The 27,151-nt window shown below is 37.5% G+C and overlaps 1 long non-coding RNA gene across 2 annotated transcripts in view; it reads left to right on the plus strand.

Moving 5' to 3' along the window:
* The window catches only part of LOC106945239 (uncharacterized), a 175,271-nt gene that overhangs the window by 79,762 nt on the left and 68,358 nt on the right, over nucleotides 1-27,151 (plus strand). The window contains exons 3-4 of one of the 2 annotated variants that reach the window (XR_001424520.1): nucleotides 20,812-20,881; nucleotides 23,165-23,304. This is a non-coding gene — a long non-coding RNA (uncharacterized LOC106945239). Of the gene's footprint in view, nucleotides 1-20,811; nucleotides 20,882-23,164; nucleotides 23,305-27,151 lie in introns of those variants that run through there. The other variant, XR_001424519.1, reaches the window with a different exon arrangement.

Genomic DNA, 27,151 nt, shown 5'->3' on the forward strand with positions numbered 1-27,151 from the left:
TCCCCAACTGCTTAATTCCGTCCCCGGAGTTTAAGACTCCCCCCAGGGGTTTTTTTTTTTTTTTTTTTTTTTTTTTTTCTTTCTGGATTTAGGGAGAAATGAAAAGAGAATGCTGATTAGAATGTAGAAGTGTCTTTCCTGTGATTTTTGTGATGTTATATAAACTGACACTAAAAAGATGAAACTTGTCATCAGTAGTTAGCTCTTTTAGACTAAAGAGTATGAAAAAAAAGATGTGTTAAAAAACAAGATGGGGGAGAAAAGGGATGCGAGAGGTGAAGTTACAGCAACAGCTGGTGTATTCTGGGATCCTGGCCAGGATGTACACTCTCTCTTTCACTTCCCATCTGCTTTCATATTGCCTACTGTCTGTGCACCCTCCCGCTGTGCCCTTATCTAATGTACATCTTATTGTACATTAAGTATGTGCCCGTCTCTCCTTTAGTTTTTCTTTGTAACGTTTTCCAAATATATTTAAGTAAGAGTTAAGAAGGAACACCTGCTGCACAGTATTGTGTTAGTTCTATGTGCTAACTCCCTCTGACTGTCTTATTAGGCTGCACAATTACAACAGAAAAACAACACTTAACGATCACATTAACTATACATTTCAATTTATAAACTGCGTATGCTTTATATAAAGTAGGGTTGGGACTTTTGGTTTATTGAATTTACAGGGAAAAAAAAAACAGCACTTGATGGTGCCTTTCTGTCACAACAGTAACAGTAATGCACACACTCCGTCTCAGCAGGTGGCAGTGTTGCCGCTAGTCCGCTTTCCAAGCAGTTAAGAAGAAGCACAATGATGGGGGAGAAAGCCACACTTTTGGTCTTCTTTGTCAAGCTGAAAGTTTCTTTCCAGAAATTCCCAATTCCCAATGACGACTTAGCAAAAACATAAGGTTAAATGTTAATTGTGCAACAAGAATTTACTTATTCTTTTTTTTTTTCAAACTAATGTGGCACTGTAAGCAATTTAAATGTCCTGCAGAATATATTGCTCCAAACTCAAACACAACATGTAATGGTTAATCTAATGTCATGACTGTTTCAATTCAAGCATATATCTCTATTCAGTGACTCTCGCCATTAAAGTTTATTTGATTTGAAAAAGTTTGCTTTTTGTGTTAAAAATCGCTATTTTGAAAATCGAAAATGTTAATCCCCAAATTTAATTGATGGCAAACTTTGCAACAGAAAGCTGCAGAGGGTTAAAGAGTGGATATAAAAACAAAGTAGAATCAATTTTGCAGATACCCTTTGGAGGACGAAACAAGAAGGAATTGGAGTAAACCATCACCGTACCGCCAAAAAGCGACACAAAAATTAACCTTTAAATTGTTGCTGTGAAATTACTAAAGCGATGTCAGCACCTGCTCACACCCTGCTCTTAACACTCTGCATATACAGAAACTTGTTTTTTATTTTTTTATTTATTTATTTTTTTTGTCAGGCCCACGCGTTAATGCCATATTGTTATTTTAAAATGTCACAGAACAGGCAATGTCATATTGAATGTAATTATGATGGGAACACGGAGTAAGGACTAACCTCTGCGTTCTGTGCTTTCTTTGCAAGGTTCAATTGTCTCTGATTTGGAAATGTCTCTCTAAATGGTAAAAATCTCAGGAAGGCCATTGTACACTGGAGCTCAAACTGACACGTTTTGCATTGTGAAAATAATCCTTTTAGAATGTGTGAAATAATTTTGGCCTGTAATCCCTGAAATCCTCACTAAGTATCGCTGCCTAAGAAATGGATGGAAATTTCTATTGACACAAGAAAGGAGGAAATCATTAAGGGTATTTCACTCCATGGGTAAGATGACATGCAGCTGGCAGTAAAATGCTAAAATGTATTAAAAAAAAAAAAAAGAAGAAAAAAAACAACTCCTAACTGCCTTCAAATAACTCAGTAACTTGCCCTGCTGGTATTTGCTGTTGGCTTTAATCTTGTGCTTGTGTTCGTAATCATTGAAGTAGCTGTACAACTGTGGGGTTTTCTTGATTCAAAATGCTGTTTATTAGCTTGAACCATCTGGGCAAGGATCTTGTGATTAATTGGGGTGAGGTGCCCCTGATATAACAAGGTCAGCCCTCACCAAGCCTTCTCCATTCTCTCTATTTAAATTAGTTAGAGGGCTAGAGCCTTGGGCTGACACACACACACACACACACAGACTAGGAAACAAAAATGTCTTAGAAATAACTCGTTTTTGCTGAATCTGAGAAACCAAGAGAAATTAGAGAGGGAACTGGGAACTGTAGAAGGGACGAAAGTCCAGTGTTGTAATAACTCAGTGTAGGCGTTAATTGATTGAAAATTAAACTTTTACTCTATTTTTTTTTAGATCCCTGCCTTCTTGACATATATCACACACCAATTTGCAAGCAGCTACATACATACAGTTGCTGAAAGAAGAATGTACATAATGTGCAACCACCTCCATTATATATTTTTTGCAATTTTTTGTATTATATATGATTGCATGATAACCAGGTACTATACCATATTGTCTGTGTTGAAAATTGACTGTGAAGCAATTGTCTAGCTTTTGTTTCTTGGTCTCTGGCTGACGATATATTCAATAGCAAATCACATCAGTGATTATATGCTCATCAACTTTTGATCCCTTCTGTTCAAACGGCATCCCTCCCACACTGAAATTCTGAATACGAGCAGCACGAATACACACACCGACAGCCACCGTCTGATAGCTATTCAAACACAACATGTACAGTACAGGGTATTTTCTATTACTTCAGACAGAGGGCGGCCTTGTGTCGGCCTCCTTTCTTTCTCACTTCCTCACTAAATCGCTACTAAAACAACAAACAAGTTGCAGAGGTAAATGAAAAAGACTGTGAAGTGGTTTTATGTCAAACATGGTTTTTGATTTCAGTTTGATTGTCTCGCATATACTGTACAGTTGTTTTGTCTCAGTTTTAGGATAATGGAAACTTTAGTCCCTTCTGGAACTTTACGGTTTTCAAGTGTCTCTAAGGATTGTAAAGCTCTAAGAAAATCTGTCAGAATACTCAGATTGTTACTTCTATTTCTTTATTATTCCCAGTCTTCTGCAAATTCCTTTTAAAGTGTACACTTACTAAGCACTGTAGTAGACATTACATGTTAGTCTGGGGTGACTAAGCATTTTCACATTCTGTTCACGGGACTTTCTTTGATTGATTAAAATGTTCTGGGTTTTATCATTTTCAAGGGACCAATAGGCATACTTAAGGTGATAATATACAATAGCTTTTCATTCATTCAACATCCACCCTGTTCCAAGTGGTTAGTCCTTATCCTTATCCTGTGAGACAGCAGACAGGATCAAGCCATGGATTCATGTTTTAATTTTTTATGCTAAATGCAACATAAAATAATGTTAATTGAACCAGACAACAGGTTTTCTTGTAATATATTATTTTTATGCAAATCCTGTGCAATAGGGATCAATGTATTCAGCTCTAATAGTTGGACAGTAAGACTTAGAGGTGCAACAGTGTTTGAGATTAGATGCAGAAACAAAGCCCCCCAAAAATCCCCGACTGGCCGTAATGATCTGAAAAGCAAAGCAGAAAAAAAAAAAAAAAAAAATATATATATATATATATATATATATATATATATATATATATATATATAAATAAAATACAATGATAAAGAAAAGAAAGAAAAAAGATGACTGACTATAACATATTCTCTAACATCAGATAAAGGCACAATATGTGGATGAACATGTGTTTTCAACTGTAGATTATGACGGAGCACTGTTATTTCCTGTACGAATACACTTTCAATTTCCTGCCCAGCACTTTAGTTTTATTACAATGATAACATGATACCATCGGCTGTAGCCAAGGCGATGAAGCCAAGGACGCTTACAAAGGAGGACAATGATAAGGAAAATTATGCTTAAGACAGAAAAAAGAGAGAGAGAGGTTTGGATAGAGCTTAGAACAATCAATTCATTAAAGACGTCATTAATATTATTTTGCCACTCGTAATATAAATCCTTTTTAGAGATCATTCACAAAAGTGTATGATCTCTAAAAAAATATTAAATAGGATGAGTAAAGCTGTACAAAAGAAAAAAAAGTCAAACCATTTGTGTTTATGTGAGCACAGGCAAATTTGACATATTTGTGCTCATCTTTTGCTTCATCTCCTCCTTCCTTTTATTAACAATTGAGTTTCCAGGAGTGCAGCAAATTTCCAGCCAGGTCCTGAGCCCGATTTTGGCCAAATGAAGTCAATTTGTTATAGCAAATATACATGCCTTAAACTGTAATATCCAGTGAGCTTAGGCATAGGAGGCCCTTGGCAGAGGGCAAGGCTACTTTCACTTCTGACCCCTCATGGAGGCAGAGTCTTTGTTAGTTTACCCATTGAGCTGCCAATCACAACCCAAAGTCCTAATTAAATTAATTTCACAAACCTGCCCAAGGACCCACTGGGCGGCACCACAGGAGTCTGTGAAGTTTGGGATTCCTTTTGAAACAACCTTTTCCCCCAAAAAAAGGTTGATTAAGGAATAGCATTTGTGCCATAACATGACTCCTGGTTTTGAAAAGCCTTTCACACTATCTTGCTGAATATGACTGCTGCTGCCCTCACAGAGACAAGAGGTTAATATACTCCCGTCTCTGAATGGGGAACCTTTGATGTGTTGAATGAATGTATATATTCTTTGTATATTTATGTCTTCATTTACACTTTGTGCTCACATGTTTCTGTTGCCTCTTTCTTTTTGTCTGTTTATCATGTTTGTCTGTGGCTGACCAACCTACTGTCATAGGTAGATGGATAGCTTTCAGCTCAGTGATTGGGCTTTATTAAAACTGAAGAGGACGAAAGGGAAAAAAAAATAAAATAAAAGGTTAATTATTACAATGACTCAGTCAGTGTCATGAGAATCTGCATTGACCTTTTCAAATCTTTACATGACAACCATTAAAAACTGTATCAAGAGGCAGGAGGGGTAGGTATCTGTGCGTTTCTTTTTTTTTTTTTGTTTTTTTTTTTGCGCACATGGCTGTGTGCACATTTCTTGTGTGTGCAGAACTCAGGCGCAGTGACATACAGCAGCCACTTAAAGCCGGGGTTAATGGATTGACTGTTACCTGTTCTTGAGGCTTAAAATTGGCTTATACACAAGGGGAATCATCAGAGGCTGCTTCGGCAGCAGCAGCAATGTTTTAGCTAGAAGGCTAAATTAACCCGAGCAGTACGCTGTTTGTTTTGAACAATTTTGGAAGGTTTATCTGAGTCCAGGACTCCGGGTCAAGACACAGCCTTTAATCACTGCCCACCACTCTGATGGCTTCATTGAGAGGTGAAAGGTGGTACGTTCACATTAATTGATCCACTTTAATGTACATTGAACATGGTCCATGAGATAAAATACACTAAAAACAGACAGACGAAACATATTCTTTTTGTGTTTCCTATAGATGATAATTAGAACAAGTTTAGTGAGGTACTTAATATGCTTTTAGACATGAAGTTGTTCTCAATAATTTTCATTAATTGGATAGGTTTGTCACCAATTTGCCTTACTCACAATATACTCCTATCAGCTTACACACCTAATGCACCATACTAGTCACATCTTAAGCCTAATTAGAATAGTTTGATGTTTACTTGATTAATTGTGAGAAGAATTGATAGAATATTCCATTTTCAAAATATTTGTTCACAAAAGCCTTAATTTTAAAGCATTTTTGCTTTTATTTCCAATGATTCTGGGGGATCACAAAAACAAAAACATATTGCCGTAGATGTTCGGCAGTTTTCTTACTTCTTGGTGCTACGTATCCAGTAGGTTGTATTCTAAAGTATAATTTGAATACTAGCCACACATTTCTTTTACTTTCCTCTCATTCCTCTTCATCAGAGCAGCTAGTCACACCATTTCACTTGAGTTTCCTCCATACCAAGTGCCTCCCACTGATAAATGAGGGGATTAGTGACTGGTACACTTTATTAAAAAGTAATAACAATTTTTGTTGGCACCCTTCACACGGTAAGGAGTGCCATGAATCACAGGATATTGGCTGTCGGTATCTGATGAATGCATCGTTTACCAGCAGAGGAGTTATTTAGTCGCAGCTATTAATTTAAATCACATTTATCTCCTCCCTTTTCAGTCTGGACGGGGGAAAGAAACAACCGGCAGTGGAATGAACGTGTATAGAGCAAAGGCTGAAACTTGAAAATGACTAGTGACTTATGACATAATTGAGATTTCCTTAAACCCAAACATCCAATTGCCTTATGATAGTTATTAAATGTAATCAATGCTATATGTTACATGAAGTTGACTGCAACGCTTAGCAAAAGTAGTGTCTGTGTAACCCCAAAAGACAAAGTGTAAAAGATGGGTCTTTTGGGGCACCAGGTGATTCAGTGGCATAGAAAGTACAATCCCTGACTCTGCCGTTCCCGGTTCGATTACCGGCCTCTGGTCATTTGCTGCATGTCCTCCCCTTCTCTCTCTAACCTTCTTCCTCTCAGTTTACTAATGAGCGAAGGTCACCGGGGTCAAAATGCTTTTTAAAATAGTGAATGTTTTATGTTTGTCTGAGGTTACATATTTTTCACAGTTAGGTGTTATACGTCCTCAGAAACAGGCAAAAAGTGAGTAAGTTGAGGCTTCTGAGCCACAATCTGAAAGTAAAAAGAAGATAAAGTGTCAACGTGAGTAGAGTTTTATTTAATGTTTATTTTCATGGTTATTTGAAAGTGCTTATTAGGTTGCTCTGACAAAGAAACTATGAGCTTTGGTGTAGCTTTGAAAATGCATGTACTTGGATCTCAACTTTATATCATGTTTATCTTGCCTTCTCGTGGACTTCAATGGTATTTTTGATAATTAAAGCACGGCAGAGTTAGGTTACAAGTGTCTTAAAGAGCACTGTGCGTACAGTAGAGGTCCACATGCCGCCGAGCTTAACTCTCGTTTTCATTTAATTAGTTTTTCATTTAGGACTGACTGCCCACAGTCATCACAGCCAAACAAGTTGGTGTGCTGGATTTTCGGTTTTCATGACTCGCACCCAATTATATGTGTTCTTTAGAAAGGTATTGTACAGAGGTTTGGAAATCATACAGACAAAATAAAAAATGTAATTATAGACAATTGTGGCGATTGCAGCCTGTTTGACCGACTGTTTAGCAATATTTGAATAGAAAAGTGTGTTAATGGAACATTCATTCATTGAATCGCGCAAGAGTCTTCATTGTATACACACAAAAACTAAAGAAATTTAACAAAGTTCAAATGAAAAGTTTTACTTTTAACTTTTAGATAAAAAAGTACTTCTCCTTATGGTTCATCTTCAACTTCTCACCTGCACTAAATATTAATATTTTCAGCTCTCATTAAAAATAGCAGTGTATTCTTACTTTTTAGGTTCCCAGTTGCTAAAATAAATAAATAAATAAATAAATAAATAAAGTAAAGTGTCTCTGTATATTTCTGTGTTCTTTCACTGCTGCCAGATCCACCGTCACACTCACATTCTTTTAGTTATCTAGTTAGATTTTATATTTATGGTTTGGTATGTCATATCATGTTCTGCAGAATCGGTTGTAACCAGGAGGTGTGAGACAGAAGGGGAAAGGTTCGGCATAAATAGCAAAGGTTACTTTATTTTTACTGTAACTTTGGGGGAGTTGACTTTTTGGCACTGTGACGGCTTTGTGGTATGAATCTGTACTCTTGCCACACTGTCACTCTGTCCCAATGATTAATGTAAAATAATTTGACAGAATTCCAGGCCTCATGTCCCTTCTGGGCGATGAGTGATAATCTGCCCGCTTCGTGCAGGTCTGGAGCGGGGAAGAGGCAGCACAGAGCCTCCCGTCCCAGGTGAAGAGCCCCAGGGGCTGAGGTGTAGAGCCTGGAGGCTGCCCAGGTGCTCGCTGTTATTACCGACTGTCTGTCTCAGCTGGCGGGAGAACAGCGCGATGTCGCTGAATGTAGTGGGTGCGTTCGCTGACAGGTTGTGCACTCGGTCTGTCAAGTTTGTCTGACTGATTCTGTGGCTCTTGCTCACACTAAGACACACACATATTGCTCTGAAATAATGTGTAACATGTCATTTCCATAACTTTCACTCTTGTTAAGCATTGCTGACTTTGCTTCCGACTTGATCTTGGAATATTCTCACACAGTTTCGAATTTTATGCAAACTCGCTGGGTGAAATTATATCTAAAACGACCCTGCTTTATTATGAAAATTGCATACTGTTCCTGAATGGAGTGGACCCAACTGAAGTACAACTCTTGTCTTCTGGCTGACATTGAACTAGGGGATTTCTTTACTCTAGAAGGAATGTGAAGGAATGAAAACTGAGGGAGCAGCAGCATAATTTCTAGGGCACAGAGTCGACACTAGATGGCTGCAGATAATGGAGAAAAGGAGCTAATGATACACACTGGAAGCACAGCGTGTCTGAGAGGCGGTAGAACGTGGGGATGTGAGGGACAGTTAAAGAATGACATTGTAGCAGATCCATGCTATTTTGAATATAATTAATTACGCTGTCATTATTTTTGTCTAAGAGACATGTGACCCGAATTTCAATTATAAATATAGAAATCTGAAAATAGGACGATAATTTGTTTCTACATCTCTTTTTACCCAGATCGCCATAAATAAAAGCCATACAAGTGGACTGATGTCAGAAGTCACTTAAACAGAATACAGCCTCCTGCAACTTAATGTCACTTATGAATCCGGCTGCCCTTTGAAAGTACTGGAGTAAATATATATGTTTATATTAATGGAGGGACTTAATAATTGCAGGATTTGTAATTAATTCATCATATCTTAATTAAAAACCGCATGTTGATAAAACAAGCAACATTTTCAGTGCAAAAATATTTTTACTGCTAATTTATTGAAGGAATAGATATATGAGCTTTACAAATAAAATATTTATTGCTTTTAATCTGTTATTTAGGTTATGTATTAAATGGATTAGTGCAAAGCCACTGATCGTTCAATGAACTTCGGAAAAAAAAAAAAAAAAAAAAAACATTTTTTTTTTTTTTTTTTTTTTTTTTCGTTGTGTGGACATTCACTACTTGAAAATGAAAGTCCACTAATGTGGACACTGTGTTTGGGATGCCTTTACTAGCTCCAGCATGTTTTGCATTGAGATGTTTCTTTAGATTGAATAGCTTCAGTAGTAGGCCAACTACTTTTTGCATAGCTTGCCAAAACAAGACTTTTTTCTTTTTTTTCAGTGTCCAATTAGATTGTTTTTAAAGCAAAAAAATTGCCAAACTTCTCACTTTATCTCTAAGGGAGAGCCCAAACACCTGGCAGGGGAAACTCTTCTCAGGCTCCTGTGTCTGTGATGCCATTTTAATGGACACTACCCCTAAATGAGATTATCATTGATGAGGTTGTGAATGTAGATCCACTCGTAAATCTCCTTTTCATGGACCAGTACATCTGACACGTAGCACCAATATGCGTATTAATCTCCCACTCCATTTTTCCTACATTCATAAAGAAGACCTGAGATACTTAAATCCCTTCGCTTGGGGCAAGATGTCTTCTCAGTCCCAGAGAAAGCACTCTACCCTTTTCCGGCCCAAGATCATGATGTCTTGGGCCATCATGATCCCTGGCCCGGATCCTCATCCGGCCCAGGGTTCCTACTCAACTACGAACTACTTCAGCTAAAGCTATAGATCACAATCTGATGAAGCCGTTAGAACCACATCATTTGCAAAAAGTAGAGAGACAAATCCAAGGCCACCGAAACGGACTCCCTCAACACCTCGGCTGATCCTAGAAAATGTGTCGATAAACATTATGAGCAGAATCGTTGACGAAGGGCAACATTGGTGGAGTCCAACTTTCACCAGAAATGGATGGATGGATTATGCAACAATAAAATCAAGATATTGTATAAATATTATGTTACTGTTTTGGAATTTATGTTGTCGGAGTTTATAGACGTGTGAAAAAGGTTTAAATCACTTTGAAGTTCTTTTTTTTTGAGACAATCATATATGCACCTTGAGTGATTTTTTTTTTCTTTTACTGGATGAATTACATTGCAAATGAATTGTAGAGATTGGTAGAAACCAATTGGGTAGGTGATGGAATATCTGCGAGTGCTTGTCTGACAATTGGTTATATTTCCAGAACATGTAGATTAATGGTGTTCACAGCTTGCTACATTTTAAGCGTTCATTTTACACATTTACAGGCACACACTCTTGCAGTCACACAGAACATTTTTACACCATTCAACACTCAAGGATCACTATGGTGAAAGGGATTACAAGAGTCATTGATTATCTCTAAAAGGCGAGGAGAGGATAATAATCTTTTTTTTTTTTAAATGGCGGAAGCCTTGAATGTAGTTTAAATATATCCTCAGTGGTTCTGAAATATTTATCATCTTCAAAATGCAATTTCTGCATTTGCCTGGGATTTCTAACATTTTTCTTTGCTGCTGCTGAGGGAATGTGTCTTTATCAGGATCGGCGTAGTCAGACTTATTAAGCATTGCTGTGGTTTTGTACAGTGGTGCACACCCTTGTCTATGGAGCAGATCACAGAAAGAACACAACCAGAGAAATAGGGCTTATGAAGTGTGGGTTATAAGTTAAAAAAATGCTTTTAGATTCCTGTTTTATTTATGCCTTGTGATATCAAGGAATCTATTATAGAGATAAAGAGACTGGTTAAAGAAGAGTCATGCTCAACAAAAATCATTCTCTGTTCCTCTATCCTTCATATATCTGAGATGGCAGGAAATATTACCCAGAAGTTTATTTATTATTTATTTATTTTTTTGCTGTTTTTAAGGTTTTTTAATTAACTGTTAGATACAACGATGTTACCATTTTAATGTTTTACATTCATTTCAACTGTGTGCCCTTTGTTGTGCTGGACATTTTGGAAATCAACACCATGAAACTTAACTATTGTCTAAAAGATATACTATAAATGACTGAATACTTATTGGTATTTGTGTAGTTCTAAAAATCTGCAACTTTGGCAGCTGTGGCATAACAATACCTCTGGGATGACACCCAAACTTTTTGAGGGGAACATCCCGATTTGCATACAGTAGATTTCTTTGGACTAAATTTGAATCTCCCGGAATGGGAATTTGATTCTTATTTCAGAACATCAGAGGCATGTTCATTAAATCATCAAACAATAACCAACAATGAGTGATCCGACATCGACAGGCTTTGTTGTTAATAAAATGCAAATGCTTGCAATGTGGGATGGATGCAAAGACAGAGGCAGCACAATCTGCCTTTGAGTTCAAATTAAGGAAGAATCAAAGAAAACTGGTTCCATTGAGACACGTCGACTTCTTCTGCGAGTTAAATTGGGCAAACTAACCACTGTTTCAGCTGCTTTAAAACTGACATACGCAAATTTACAAAGTGATAAAAATGTATTTAGACTGATATACAAATGCATAAATATTTAGAATAGCACTTTACTGGTAACTCACTCTTTATAAATACTTTTTTAGGCACCCTCCCTCATTTGTTCCAACTATAACCCCAAAAAATATGTTTCTTTTTTGACACAGTGCAGAATAAAAATAAATAAATAAGTAAAGATTTAGTCACCAATGAACTTATGTATGTATTGTGTAATTTATAAATAGATATCAAATACTCATTGTGTTGAATCCATGGAGTACTGTGATGTATCTACCACTGGCATAAAACTATCTTCAATCTACGAGGTAAAACGGATGTTTGGCCAAGGGAATCTGAAGACAGTTAAACATTTAATTCCTCCCCGTCTCTCTGATGTCATGTCAAAATGAAACATTTGAAAACAAAGCAAAGCACTACAGCGACTCGGCATTAAGTTATGGTGCGCCTGCCCGTTCTTCAGCAGCAGTAGCTCGCCAAACACAAACTAATGGAGACAGAGATGAAGGCTACTGAAATATGTCAAAAAGTTCAGCTTCCCTTCATATCATCACCAATGTGAAGTGCCTTTGAGTAACCTGTTAGGACATCCGTTGATTCTTCAGTCTAACTAGACTATTGTGTTTTTCAGAAAGCTTTATAAAAGGCAGCATGCAAGAGAAAAAAAAACAAAAACCTCCTTGCTGTATAGGAATATTTTGGTTTGCTTTAATCATAAAATGTGGGGCATGCAAACTATTTAACTTGTAAGTTACATGGTCATTACAAAATTGTAGGTTTGGATTGGCTAAATGTTTCTTTCATCACAGCAATACAAAGGATTTTGTCTTCCGATGGTATTCAGGCAGAACTAATACGACAAGGAATAATCTATTTTCTCCTGATGTTAGATGAAGAGATCCTCTAGGGTTGGCCTGGGGCCTGAGTATGAGACAACCGAACCCTGACTCCCCAGTTGAGATGCCAGAAGCGTAATATTCAGTGAGCAGAAAAGACCTTTAAAGACCGGTTATTTGTGGAGCTGAAGGTAAACTTGCTCCAACCTTTGTCACTTTTTCCATCATTCAGTTGCTGAAGTTACTGACGATCTCAAATCTGCATTGGAATAGGGGAAGGTTTTACTCTCCGTCGCTTATGTAAAGACTAGGCCACAAAATGTTATCCTTCTGCTTTACCCCATTATAAGTCATTGAAATCACATCATTTTGAGCTTAATAAAGAAAATACAAAACTGTCCAAGCATGTGTTGGAGCTCACGCTGACAAATGGTGAGAAAGAAGATTGAAACTGGCCTGAGCCAAACTTCAGAGAGAAATGGAACTGGTAGAAAAGCTCTGCATCCCAGTATGCACAGCACATCACACCTCATGTGAAATAAAACTGCTGATCGAGGGAGCTTTTTGGAAGAAGGGTTACTTACTTCCAAAAAGTAAGTAACCCTATTTACTTTTTTTGTAAGTAGGGTTACTTACCTACTTACAAGTAGGTAAGTCATAAGGGGTATAACCCCTCCACAGAGCAGTGTTCTTCCATGGCTGACATTGTTTATTCATTGGCCAAATAAACCCCGCACCTTCGAAGAAGAACTTAGATTCCAACGTTTCCCCACTTATTGTCTGTCAGGTCTAAAAATAGGGAGCTGTTTATGGGTAGATAAAATTAACTATGGGGAAAAAAAAAAAAACTGTTTAGGTACTATTTGTTCCATTGTGCTTTGCTTTGTTTTGAAATTGTTTGAACTGGAGCCATTCTTTTTTTTTTTTTTTTTTTTTTTTTCCTTTAGTATTTTCCTTTTTTTTTTTTTTTCTGATATACAATACTAATCAAGAGAATCATTACATATCAAGTTTCAAAGTTGTAGATGATTGTAAACCTATGATCCAGTATCTGTTTCTTCTTTATTCTCCCAACCATATCACATGCACCCTGGTATAAAGCTATGGCCATTAGTCATCAGTGTTTACATGAGTGACCCTTTAAGTCTGGTAAGGAGAACGAAGGACAAGAGTGATATTCCAACACAGGTTTTGGATTCCAGACCATCTCATGTTTTCTCTACGTCACAGTTGACTGCTATTTGATCTGTCATGCAAAGTAGACATATTCATTACAAACAACTAGTGCAGCTTCTAACACCTATAGCTTAGATCCAGGCACAGATAATGAAGCAGGATGAGGTAGAGGATGTCTTGTTTGCTAAGCACAGTCAATGTAACGTTTAAAAAAAAAAAAAAAAAAACAGAATAGGATTACAGTATATAACTCAGCCGGTACACAGTTACAGTGTAAGCCATCTTAAATAGAAGTCTGATAATGCAGTCACTCAGCGATCAAGTTGTGTCTTTGGCCCTGGACATGGTTGTAGGGAGGTGTGCATAAATCTGTTTTGGAAAACCGATTCTTGGTATGAAAACTATTTATTGGTCTCACAATACCAGCAGGCTTGGCCTCACTTTACCGCAAACGTCATGTTTCGTGTACATTTTAACAACTGTCATGTTAAAATGTGACTGCAGCTTTGATCTTACAGGAAAAGCAGCCAAAGTCAAATAACAGTGCCACTGAATGCTCCTCAAGTCCAGGACACTGCCACCTAATGGAAGAGATGTTCACAGAACAACACTGTGGAGCAGACACAAAAGCCCATCTGACTGTACTGAAAGTGAAACCTCCATAGTTGGGGCTTAGCTACTCTGGTCAGCGTATGTTTGAATGAATACCTATTCTATCGTATCATGTGGCAATAATGTTAATGTAAGCTACAATTGCATATCCTTAATAATAACCACTTCAAATGTACACAAACAGACCGTTTTTATGATCACAAGTAAAAAAATTTCAAAACTATGTGATGCATCAAAACACTTTCTGCATCACTGTCTAATTTTATTAACAAGAATAAATCAAGAAAAATAGTATAGTTTTGCTCAGTTGCCTTTCTGAGTAACTAACTCTTCATTTTAATGATTTAAAATAAAGTACTAATGAATAGCAGTTGGCATCGGTGTGGAATAGGTCTAAGGAGAGAAGTTGACCCTATTTAAAATCTATATTCTGGTCAAAACGGAAGCAATTAAAAATAATTTTAAAAAAATGATATAGATTTACATTACTTATTCTATTAAAAAGTTATTGACTGGTGTTACATTTTTATTTTTATTTTTTTTTTTTCAGAAAACCCTGTTTTTTTATTTCCTTTAACAAAAGAATTAGGACCTACAACAATTACTCAAACTCATTGAAGGGGGTGATGCAGCTGCAGATTTTTCATTCTGTTGCCTCCTCAGTGAAAACTGCTTTTGTGCATATCTATGCATGGTTGCTCAGTAATATAGATGCTCATCTGTGTCTTTCATCAAGTTGACAGCTTTTTTTCTCCTCAGATAAGCGTAAGCAATACATATTGGCCCAGAGTAAATTTGTGGCACATTCCCGCAGCTCATAATCATGGCTGTCTGCATTTAAGTATCTCACATGATCTATTGACTCCATTTTTATTCACTGTATTTCTGCACTCGTAGGTAGAGGGAGCAAGTTCAATCCATGGACGCTCAACAACAATAATTTATAGAAAGAAGATGGTGTCCAATTATACAATATCCTTTATTTTTTTCATGTATACTAAACACCCGCTATAGCTAAGTGGCATGGTTTACAAAGCCAAAACAAAGCTGTTTTGTTTCTTAAGGACAAAATAAAAGTAGATTAAACACTAATTTATCAATTTGGAAAACTGTTAATTTCACAAAATGTGCTTTTTTTTTTTTTTTTTTTTTTTTAAACAAATCCAAGTTAAATATATAACCAGCACTGTGTGACATTCCTCTTTGAGGCTCCCTGGCATGGACCTTATTTGGCCCTGGGCTTCATTGTATTACATTACTGTTATTCAGAGTTTGTCGAATATGCAAATCAAACCTTTTGAAATATGAACCTACAGTAAGGAAAAAAGAAATAACTTCAAAAAGACAATTTACCAGGAAATTAATATTTTATTAATCATTTCTAGATAATGTGTGATAAGGCTAATTTTGGCTCTTTTTTCACATTAGGAATACATGTGAATGCTCTCTCATGAGAGAAACTCCATTGTTCTTTAATTTATCATGAAATTAGCTTTTCTACGCTAACTGCCATTGCGCCTTGGGACTTCACATTGTGCTGCGCCGTGTTTTCATTTTTAATCACTCCATGGGAAACGCACTCAGTGGCCCCCAGCATTATGATAATATTTATTTTGGCTTGCAATTCTCTAGTGTTTACAGCTAATGTGCTGGGGTCAAATGAGAGTCAGTTTAGCTAATGAGATCAAGTTCCACATACATATGAATGCAACATCTAACTTAATACTTGGAAACTAGGCATCGTTGGGTAAAGTTAGCAATCATCCACTTTACTTGAAGAAAAAAAAGAGACGATAATTTTAAGTAAAAAAAAATAGCATGGTAAATTCCCACTGTTGGTGTTTCAAAAAAAATAAATAAATAAATAAATATATATATATATATATATATATATATATATAGAGAGAGAGAGAGAGAGAGAGAGAGAGAGAGAGAGAGAGAGAGAGAGGAGAGACACCAGATATGTCAAGCGAGTATGCCATATGGTTGTCACTCCTCATAACTTGCAAATTACAATAAAGTAGTGGTGGGACTTGATTAAAATTGGGTTAATTAATTTTAATCAATGGTGGTGTGCAAATACAAATGTTCCAGGCGGACCCTTTGTCTTTGTATTTATAAAATGAAGTTGATTAACTGCATTAAATTTCAGTGCCAACTAGATTGGAGTCAGTTAGCTACCCGTAAATAAAAACATTTCACCTAGCTGTCACCTCCTGACTGAGGTAACCTGCCACTGTCTCCAGCCAAATGACTCGCCTCTTTGAAAGAGTATCACAACAACCGAGGCATTGAGGTTGAAAGGTAGCGACAATGGCCGTCCAACAGCCGTGCCCTGTTTGTGAATGAGAGTGTCAGCACCTGTGCGTGTGCTTTGCTGGTTTTGTTCATCCCGTCACACTACACTTGGCTCCGGGTGTTGGTAGTAATCAATACAGGCCTACCATCACCTACTGTTACCCGCCTCCCATACTGCCTGTTTTGTCCCCAACTTAATAATGAATTACATCCCCCTTTGAGTCCAGTGGAGACTCGCTTTGTAGCCTGCAACAACACACACACACACACACACATGCTTACACCCATTCATAAATGAATAAAATGTAAGTGCTTGCAATTAAAAGGCAAACTTTAAATTTCATATTCGACTAGTCTCGCTAACACGAACAGTTGTCACCAAATTTGAATATGTATTTAAAAGCATGGGATGATGCATTGTTGAAGGATTGATTTTATACAACACTATTTTGGCGAATGCACACGCACACACACACACACACACACACAGAGCTCAGTCAGCCAACTTTAAGGCTAACATTTCTATTGCATTTGCTAATCATTGATCAATAATTCAGAGGCCTCTCTCATCTTGAAGGGTTCCTGGCTTCCTGAAACATATGGCAGCTGTACGTGTAGCCATGTGTGTAGGTGTGTGTGTGTGCGCAAAAGTGAACCCTCCTGTGACATCTTCTTTATCTACCATTCAGATTACTAGGTCCTTATCATAGAGCATAGAGGCCTTTGTGCTGTAATGTCCAACCAGCAAAAGAAAAACAACTTAGTTGAAGTTTTTTTTGTTTTTTTTTGTTTTTTTTGTGTGTGTGTGCGTGTGTGTTATTTTTTTTCTTCAAAGCTTGACTTTTGTTCCTTTCTGTCTCAAACGTTGTTACATCTGAAGATGGAATGTCCAATGCCAGCTAAACAGCCATCCCAGTAATTTGCAGTGTAAGTCGACATGATGGTTATCTCAGTCTAGGGCATCTTTCATTTCCTCCAAACCACGTTTTGCGTCAATTCAGGCTGCTGTTATCTTCTCACTGGGTCTTTTGGTAATTTGCCCAGCGTGGGCTGGCAGGCTGTAAAGGTTTCATGGTCCACCCTCACTGACCAAGCTAACCCTTTATTACTCTATTACACACATTTTTACTAGAGCAGATGGAAGAAGCATCACTTGTTGGAATCATACTTGTCGATTTTATTTACTTTTCCTTTGTTGTGCGATTTCATTTCTCTCCCTATCGCCTTCCATGTTGCAGTTCTGTAGACAACCTGGAGCTCAGTGCCTCAACCTGGAATTGAACACACTACTTTCTACTTTCCAATTGCAAAACATTTTTCATTGAGGAATTGACAACACGACATGACAGCAAAACTTAATATGTCATCCTACCAAGTAAAACAAACCAGTTATATGTTTCAACATAATGGTTTAATTTTGTTTTTGACTAACTTTTTAAGATACATATTTAACTCAGTAATGTGTTCGTGCAGTAAACTTATATATAATATAAATAAAATAATTATTTTATTTATGCCCGCTAACATGGACAGTTATGTTTGTTCACTAAACCTTTGAGACAAATCCACAAGCTCAGACACTCGGGAACAGATTTTTTGAAGGAATCTTCTCTAAAGGTTATCAGAGCCACATGAAATAGAGACATCACTTTGGCTTCAGTCTGAGCGTATCCAACTCTTGCCTGCTAAAGGATGACTCTCCTCTGGCACGCCTAGATCACGCTGTGCACATGATAAATCGGAAGAGCTGCTCTTAGAAGTTGAGCGGAGATCCGGCCACGACCCTGCTGCTCTCCCATAGTACTACTGTGCAGGTTTTTGTCCTGAAACAAACAACTACTAGCAATCAGTTGCAAACTTTTAATGAGAGGCTTGAGGGGTGGAAAGACACGGGAGCAGAATGCAAGTCAAAGAAACTGAACAATCATGAGGTTAAAAATATGCCATTTTCAATCTGATATGCTCTATTCAACTTATATTAAACACTTTCTTTGTCACTAGCGATAGGTCATGAATAATTAGTTCAGATAATGTTATAAGGGGATAATCACCAAACTCCTAATGTGATCCCCTTGGATCAGTGAATAAATCACACAACAGGAGACAAAGAGAGAGAGAGAGAAAAAGATAAAGATGATAAAATGAGAGAAAGCAGAGATGCAGAGAAACAGTGCTATGAAAGTTAATCTCATCGTTAGTTAATTTATTTATTTCCCCACCCTTGCTTACCCCCCGCTCTACTCACGGTAATTCTAATGAAGAGCTCTCCAATGACTTAATTTAGAGTGAAGTTAATTGAGTTTGGTGCTACACGGCTGCACTTTCTGCCTCGATGCCTTTCTATGTACTCTCCTCTAAATTTAAACCCGAGGATCAGAGTGCAAAATTAAACCAAACAGAAATGCTAAGGAGGAAATAAAAATAGACAAAAAAAAAAAAAAGAAAGTGTAGGAGATGGGATGAGGGGAAAAAAAGTGAACAAGAGAGCATGAGAAGAGGTGACAAACATTGAGAAATAGACATGTGTAAGGGGCTGGGGGCCCTCATATCAGGCCCGTCATCCCCGTTGGCTCAGGACTGTAATTAGATTTGGCAGCAACCCCATAATGATAAATGCCGATGATGAATGGAAATGCAAATGTGTGTGAAGTAGCCCCAGCCATCAAAGGGGGGAATATCATTAACACTGTCCTCTTGTCAAATCTATCATTGTCAGTAGTGCCTCCATGCATCCGCCGCGTCCCACCAGCTACAGAGGGGTAGTTCAGGAGTTAAGGAGGAGGCTCTGCTGAGAGTGATGAAGAGGAAATTGAAGCAAAAAGATAATTAAAGGCCAAGAATTATCCCTGTTAAACTGCTTTGCATGTTTGATTTTTATTGGACCATACATGCCATAAAAAGCTAAAACGAAATACTAGGGTAATTATTCTAAATGCAATATAGCTTATACTGGTACTGTGTAGACATAATTGCCTTCCTAGTTTGTAGTTAGTTAGTGAAGAGTTCAATCTATTTGGCCATGTCATAAATTTTTACCTACTTACTATGGTCACAAGGACACAATGCTCACGATGCCCTCAGTCCTTCTAATTTGCCCAAGATGGCCGGATATATGCTGACTGATTTCCTGTAATCTGTGGAAGGTTGTGAGTATTTTGTCACCTCGCTGACTAATGACACTAATTGTATTACCTTACTGCAATTTACACCAGTATAAATTACTAACGTGAAATTTGAACCCAGTGCGAAAAGCAACAATTTTATTAAGCCTCAAAATGTTTTTGGGCCCTAAATATGAAATGTTTTAGTGAGCTGTGTAACGATGCTGAGCTGGATATTTCTTGTGGAACTCATTGATGAGAGTTCAACATATATTTTTATACGTGGAGCATAAATTATCAGTCTGCGACAGACTGGCGACCTGTCCAGGGCATACCCCGCCTCTCGTCCGAAACATTCGCTGGAGATGGGCACCAGCAACCCTCCCAACCCCACTAGGGACAAGGGTGTACAGAAAATGAATGAATGAATGAATGGATGGATGGATGGATGGATGGATGGATGGATGGATGGATGGATGGATGGATGGATGGATGGATGGATGGATGGATGGATAGATGATCAGTACTCCATCTTTGTGTTGGCATATTTTTTTTTTCTGTGAACAATATACATTATGTCTAATTGTAGAAAGACAATGTCTTACAGCAAAATGAAGTCATTCCACAACATTCCATCAATTTTGGATGGGGTTTCACTTGGTTTGACAAGGAAATCAGTAACAATATAATATATGAAATTTTGGCATGTTAAGAAAAATATAGCACTGTGATATTCTGGTAACATTTACATCTTTCACCACTAATGGCTGCTACAGACGGACATGGATGGACGGAGGGATAAAATCTGTTAGTTTTACAACTTTTAGATGTGGATGAGAGCTTTTATAAATGTATTATACTTTCCAAACAATAAATCAATAATTATTTACCCAGAAATAAATAAAAAAAACTAAAAAAAAAAAAAAACTAAAAAAAAAAACTGTGAATATGTTACAGATAAAAGATGATTCATGTAATGACAGCAACTTAAATATCATGTTGAGTGGAGTGGCTGTTGACAAACTAGTTCAGAATTTTACACCCAAAACCACATGTTGCCATTTTCATTTTTCTATTCACCTTCTGTGTTTGTTTTTCTGACTTTATCGTAATTTCTTTGAAGATTTGAACTCAACTTGTCCGTCCACATACGAGCCGATGCAAAATGTGCTTCTGTCACGTTTTGGTGACCAGATGTTTGCTCTGGAAGTATCTTATCAGCTGACCTCCCGCTTCGCTCTTTTAATATTTTTCCTGTCTGTACATGTGCCTCACTCAGAAAAGAAGTGCTTCAACAGACATCTGCTTTTTTTTTTTTTTTTTTTTTTTCCTCCCCCCGTTTCCTCTCCAGCCTCAAGGCAACAACAAGATTGACCTCTGAGTCGCAGTCACGATCCAATTACCTGCTCAAGGACAAGCACGTAAGTTACACAGCAGGAAAAACTCACACCATCAACAGAAAGCAAAACAACAACAACAAAAAAAATAAAAAATACAGAAATGATGTTATCGAATGGTGAAGTAGTGCAGCGGTAATCATATACTCTGTCCAAATACTTTTACCTAGGGCGGCTTTTCCCCTCATTAATTGGGTAAATGTCTAGCAAGTAGCCCTTATTCATGTCTGCTACTGTTTTGTTTGCATGTGTTTACCTCCAAACACTTAGACGAATGTTTAATTGAGACATGGAGGTGGTGGGGGTAAACCAGTGAAGCGGGCAGCAGTGTCTTTTACAGGGGTTGCATGAGCCAGGGCAGCTTTGTCTGACACCTTGAACTAAATTATTGAAAGAGGGTTTGGGGGGGATAAAGACGCTAAGAGGAGGACACTCTGACATTAGTACTTGTTGTTGTGGGTGCTGCTCACACTAGTCCATATCTGTGTATTGGCACAGGCTTTCGTGTGTCTTTGTCTGCGCGCCTGCATGTGTCAGAGCAAGGTTGCATAGTTAAAGTTATTTGAGCAGATAGGAAATTTTTGATTACAAGTAAAACAGGACAGGACTGTAGATTGGAAGATTTTATTTAAAAAAAAATACCATGTATTACTTTATTTTGTTTTTATAGGGGGGAAAAAAGTATATATGATACTGCAAGCAACTGGTTGCAAACTTAAAAAAAAAAACTGAGCATCATCTCTCTATGCTCCTCGCATCACGTTAAAAAAAAAAAAAACGTTTCCGGGTTACACATGCCTAAAAAAACTCAACTTCAAGTGGTTGTTAAAGTGGGAGTCTCTGATAGACACAGTGGTATCCTCTTCCTCGTTTGACCCAGACACTGATCTCATCTCCAGTAAAAAGGGGCCTCTACGTCCTAATCAAATCACTCATTAACTATTTAGTGGATCAAAAGTTCAGTGGTCCATTGTCTCCGAGTCAAGCATCTATGGCGGCTAATCCACTTGAATTAAACGCGCACATATGCATGCAAATACCAACCTGGGCAGGCGAACACATGAAGTCTGGAGCCATGGATGTGTACACAGTGTGAATACTCTGACAAAGAGAGACACGCAGACTTTGATGAAGCCAAATTGGAATACAAGTGTGGGGGTGGTTGGCTTGTGTGCAGCTTATAAATAATTTGTTGTTCAAGAGACTCTGCTTACACCCGTCTGTCAGCAACCAAAGGGTCATGTGGGCAACTAGCATGAGAGCGGCTCGCCGTCAGTCAACATAAACCTGAAACCAAGACGTACCGGCCCAACATCTTATTAGGCCCGCAAATGATGTACCACAACAAATAAGTAAATTATTTAATATGTATATTGTTGTGCAAAAGTATGTATATCTCGTTCCTTTTGTTTCACATTTTGTCACCTTGCAACTACAATCTTCAGTGTGTTTGACTAATATCTGGAAAGTTTGACATGCTGATGAACCTCTCAGATTAAAGAGGCAGTTTTGAATGGGCTAGTATTATATGTCTCTGAAGGGGTACACACCTGTGTAATGCTTTCCCTTTTATCTCTGCGAAATAGCTCAACCTCAGTCACACTGAATAGAGAGAGAGAGAGAGACTGAAATAATACATTTTCCCCTCCACATTTCTCAAATTCTCAGGTTTTCTTCAATTGTTTCCCTGTATTTAGTTCCATCATTCCTTTAAATTACCTTTTTTTTTTTTCCCAGTTTCCCTTTTCCTAAGAATTTCATTGTTGATTGAGGTTGCCTGTAAATCCTTTATTTGAAGCCATATTCTGTCTCTACATGTCTTGACCATTATCTGTGAAGGACGGCATCTGCCCACGTCAGAAAACACTCTGTGAGAAATAAAGCCATGTCTTTTGGACTTCTACTGTTACAGAGCAAAGGGTTGTCTCTGGACACAGGGCTGCATGTGTCTCACTGTCAGATATAATTTAAACCAAACTGACAGGGGGCCACGGCGAAGTCTCCTCAGTCAACTGTCCAGTCATGTGGGGATTTGTGGTGTGTGTGTTTGCGTGGTCCAAGAGCAAGGTGAAACATTTCTGACACAGCAGAGGGTCAGGAGAACATAGGCACCCTCGTTCCGATGTCTTCCAAAACAGAACTACTTGAGGGGACTTTCCGATGCACCAATACGCTCTGTAAATCTTTTATAGATGGGCGTCCATGGAGGTTTGCTGCACTGTGTCCTGAGGACATTGCCTCAAGCTAAACACTCTCTTACTCTTGGTGGCCACGGCTGTTTAACAATGCTTTTTCCTTGTTTGTCAGCCCCAAAAGAATGCCCTGTAATGGAAAGGACTCACACCTGAAAGACAAAAGAAAGAATGTGACCAAACATCTGAGGACGTTAAGAAGACATGAAAGACCATTTGTCATTTCCAATTACAGACCATGTACCAGCGGTCACACCGAAGGCCCTGACTCATGTAGAGATGTTATATATATATATATATATTCTCTTGAGTCATCGCAACATCTCTACATGAGTCATATATATATATATATATATATATATATATATATATATTAAACCGGCCAGCTCTTGCCACTTTTCTTAAGCGGGAATAATGTAATATGTTGTTGCCAAAATCCCACATCAAAACTGAAGTAACATGTAAAATGTAATCTTTTAGAAGGTATCACAAAGCATCATTAACTTATTTCTAACTGAACTCAAGAAACCAATTGCTTTTGCGGCTAAAAATAAATTAAAGATAAAGCATAAGAAAATAATAAAATACGACTTCTCACTTCCAAGCTATAGTGAATACAGTATAATATGGAATAAACGTTAAGCAGATATACAGGAGAGACTCAGATCTAAACAGTGTATAGTTTCCTTTCATTCCATGGTCGTTTTTCTGGATTTTTTTAGATGATTTTTCATTTACCAAAATATATTCCCCCCCACAGCTGCATAAAATAGGATTTTTATTTTTTTTTTTTTATTTTTTTTTTTTTATCAAAACATGCTTGCCTTTAAACATAAATGCTTTGACTGAAATGTTTTCATGCAATTGTGTTTTGAATAAGTTATTGTAAATGCCTTTAGAGGATGATTGTGGGGAAAAAATATATATAGCAAACACAACATGACAGTATCCTGCTGACAACTGTTCTGCAACACAGTTTCAAGCTCACAGAAGCACAGTCACAGTTTCAGATACACGACAAAGCCTGTTCCCCATTTCTTCAAGGCTCGGGCTTTGATGTGTGATGAGTCTGAAGCTTGCCAAGGAGTCTGCTTCTAAGTCTTTGCCAAGACTCTTCACCTGCAGCTACAAGCATCTTGTCATGTCCCAAAAAAAAAAAAGTATGTGCACCTGCATAGAACATGGTGTTATCTTGCTCTAAATTGCATTTTCAAAATAAACTACAGGAAACAAACACAGTTATTATGTTTGTCTTAATTGTTCATACTCTCTGTTCTGTGACAACATACTATATGGGTTATACAGCTGTCTGATGAAAAAAAAAAAAAAACATTTTAAAAAAAGAGTTATGACAAAATAACCTAAGACATGACTCTGTTATTGCTTTAAATTTGAAGGTAGACATCAGTGAATTAGGCGAGGAGCGTTTTCAGGGGCTGTTAAAAACATCACAATAGTAAATATCAAATGTTGACTACATAGGATTTATGGAGGTGAGTTTTCATTCAATTCACAAACAGACATAACAAAATGTAGTGCATAGTCACCAAAAGTACTGTAGTATGAAAACCAGACAGGAAGAGCAACACAACTCAGCATGTTTGCCTCAAATCCAATTATTTCTCCTCCCCCTCAATGCAGAAACTGCAGTTGTACTAATTGGTAAAACAAGAAAATAAAAAAATAACACATAGAAAAACTAACCTGCCTATAATTTAAACTTATATTCATTGTTGGGTTGCTGATGTTCAGAAGAACAATAATGTTAAATCTCAGAGAGCTAATAACGAAGAACCCATAATGGAAAACTTAGTCTGTGATATGTATCAGCTAAACTCTGTCGCTCTCTCTGATATCAAAATAAACAAGTTTCAAACTAAGTGTGATGAGAAGTTTTAGTGATTTTGAAACATGTTCCTTTTTAAAATACCTTCAGTAGGTGGTCAGTGTCTCATCAAAGCATCCCAGCCATTAAAATGTTTAAACATAAATATCTTCAGCTTTATGCAAATTAGAAATTTGGATTTTCTGTTTACCACAGGGACTGTACATATGTTCTCCTTCACCATTTTTGGTGTGGAGGGGCTGGTGTTGTAACAGGCAGCCACTGCCATTTAACATACCTTAGATGACTTAATAATTATGTTTTAACCAGCATGACGGAAAACTACCACCACCACCACTGAAATGTGATTGTTCATACAAGTAAATGGGGAAAATCATCCAGTCATAGCGAATGAAAACAGCAACATGTGGTGTTTGTGATGGATAATTCCAACAGGAGGTTATCGGTGTTTTGCAATACCTAAACACTAGATTCAAAGAGCTCTTGATAAAACTTTTAAGTATTTGTTTCATCCCCCAATCCACTTGAATATTCCTCTTACTTTCTTAGCCACATTAGCATATCACTCATCATATAAAACAACGTAGCTGTGTTGAAAGGTCAGCATATCAGGTAATAGGTCCCACTGATAAAGGCAAATAAACACAGTTGATTGAAGATGCAGCAGATAGTGAGAGTTCAGTTGCTTCTCTACCTGATACATATCGCTTCACTTTAATCTCTGATAGTTTTCCTTTTCTTTAAAACCTTCTCTGGCCCTATATGTTTGAGACAGAACAGTAAGAGTCAGGCAACTCAAAAATCTAATTTATTTGACATCAATATAATTTTTTTTAATGTGCTTTTTTTTAATTTTCCATATCTAACAATTACATTAGACTGATGTCTGTATTTTAGAATCATTAATGTTTACAGTAATGTGTGCGTCCAGATGGCGTTGTAATAATTTGAATCTCTATTTACAATCTACGTTTTACAGTTTAATTGAAATGTACACAAAGCAAAGAAATCTGAAATTTATAAATATCACTTAGGCTTTCAAAATTGGTCAAAAGGTGTTTTCTAAGTTTTTTTTTTTTTTCCCCCACATCCAAATACAGTCAAAATGAATAGGGAAATAATGAAATTGGATGTAATTAAACGCTGAATTGAAATATATCATTTTTTTTTCTTTTACAAAAAACAATACGCTGCATAGGCTTTTGAAATTATTTATGTACAGTTTCTCAGACACATCCGACTGAAAGAGAGTGCATATCCATCAAGTTTCCAGCACAGGTCATTGCAAAGGCAGGGTAGCTCACTTTTGTGCATTGTACTAACCATAGGGAGCACCAAGAGTGCGTGCGTGGTGTGTGTATGTCTACAAATGCGGAGGCTGAGCTGTTGGTATGTTTAAGACGTGCGTGCATGCGTGTGTTTCTGCTGTATGCTGGGTTTGGCTGGCTCACTGCTGGGAGCCTCATAAAGCTCTCAGTTTGACGACCAACTGAGCAGTAAATTAATTAATCATCATTTTATGCCTCATCAAGCGCTTTGCCCGCACCTCGCCACAGGAGCCCGGCCCAATTAGCCAACATCAGAGCCAATTGTTTAGCTTAGCTTACTCTAGGTGTGAAAGAGAAGATGTTCATACAGAAGGGGAGAAAAAAAAAAAGCTATGGAGAGAGCAGACTATTGAGGATGAATATATACTTTTTATATGTTTCTTTAAAGCATTAGTAGTGGGGTAAAACTGCATTTCAAAGCAGCTTCCACTCATAGCTTACGTTTGGTATATTTTGTAATTAAAAACCAATAGTTATATCAATTTAATCATGAAGATAAAATTAAAAAGTTATTTCTTTTCCACTGAAATCTGGTTCAGATTAAAATGTGTCACTTTTTAGCAGTTAAAGCAGAAATAAGAAGTCGTCCAATCAGGTCACAGTGCAGGTCAGAGCTGCTGGCCTCATCATGGCGATAAAAGCAAAAAGGGGCTCTGTGTTGAAAAATTCTGATTGTCACTACACATTTTAGTAATGGGTGACAGAGAGGCAGACAGAATGACATTGTGGCAGGGCAGCCAGGAGGATGCCAACAGCCACGCCAGGGGCAGGGACGGAGGGATGGATAAGCAGATGTTGTTCATCACCCAGGGGTGGTGGGGGTGTGCTGTGTGTGTGGGCTTTTTTTTTTATTTCTTTTTTTTTTTTTTTTTTTTGGGCCCGGGGGTTTTTTTTTTTTGAGGATAAAAAATGGGGGACGCGGTCCCCG

The sequence above is a fragment of the Poecilia latipinna genome, unplaced genomic scaffold (genome assembly GCF_001443285.1).
Source record: "Poecilia latipinna isolate Pla-1442-1.1 unplaced genomic scaffold, P_latipinna-1.0 Scaffold135, whole genome shotgun sequence".
In the NCBI taxonomy this organism is placed as follows: domain Eukaryota; kingdom Metazoa; phylum Chordata; class Actinopteri; order Cyprinodontiformes; family Poeciliidae; genus Poecilia; species Poecilia latipinna.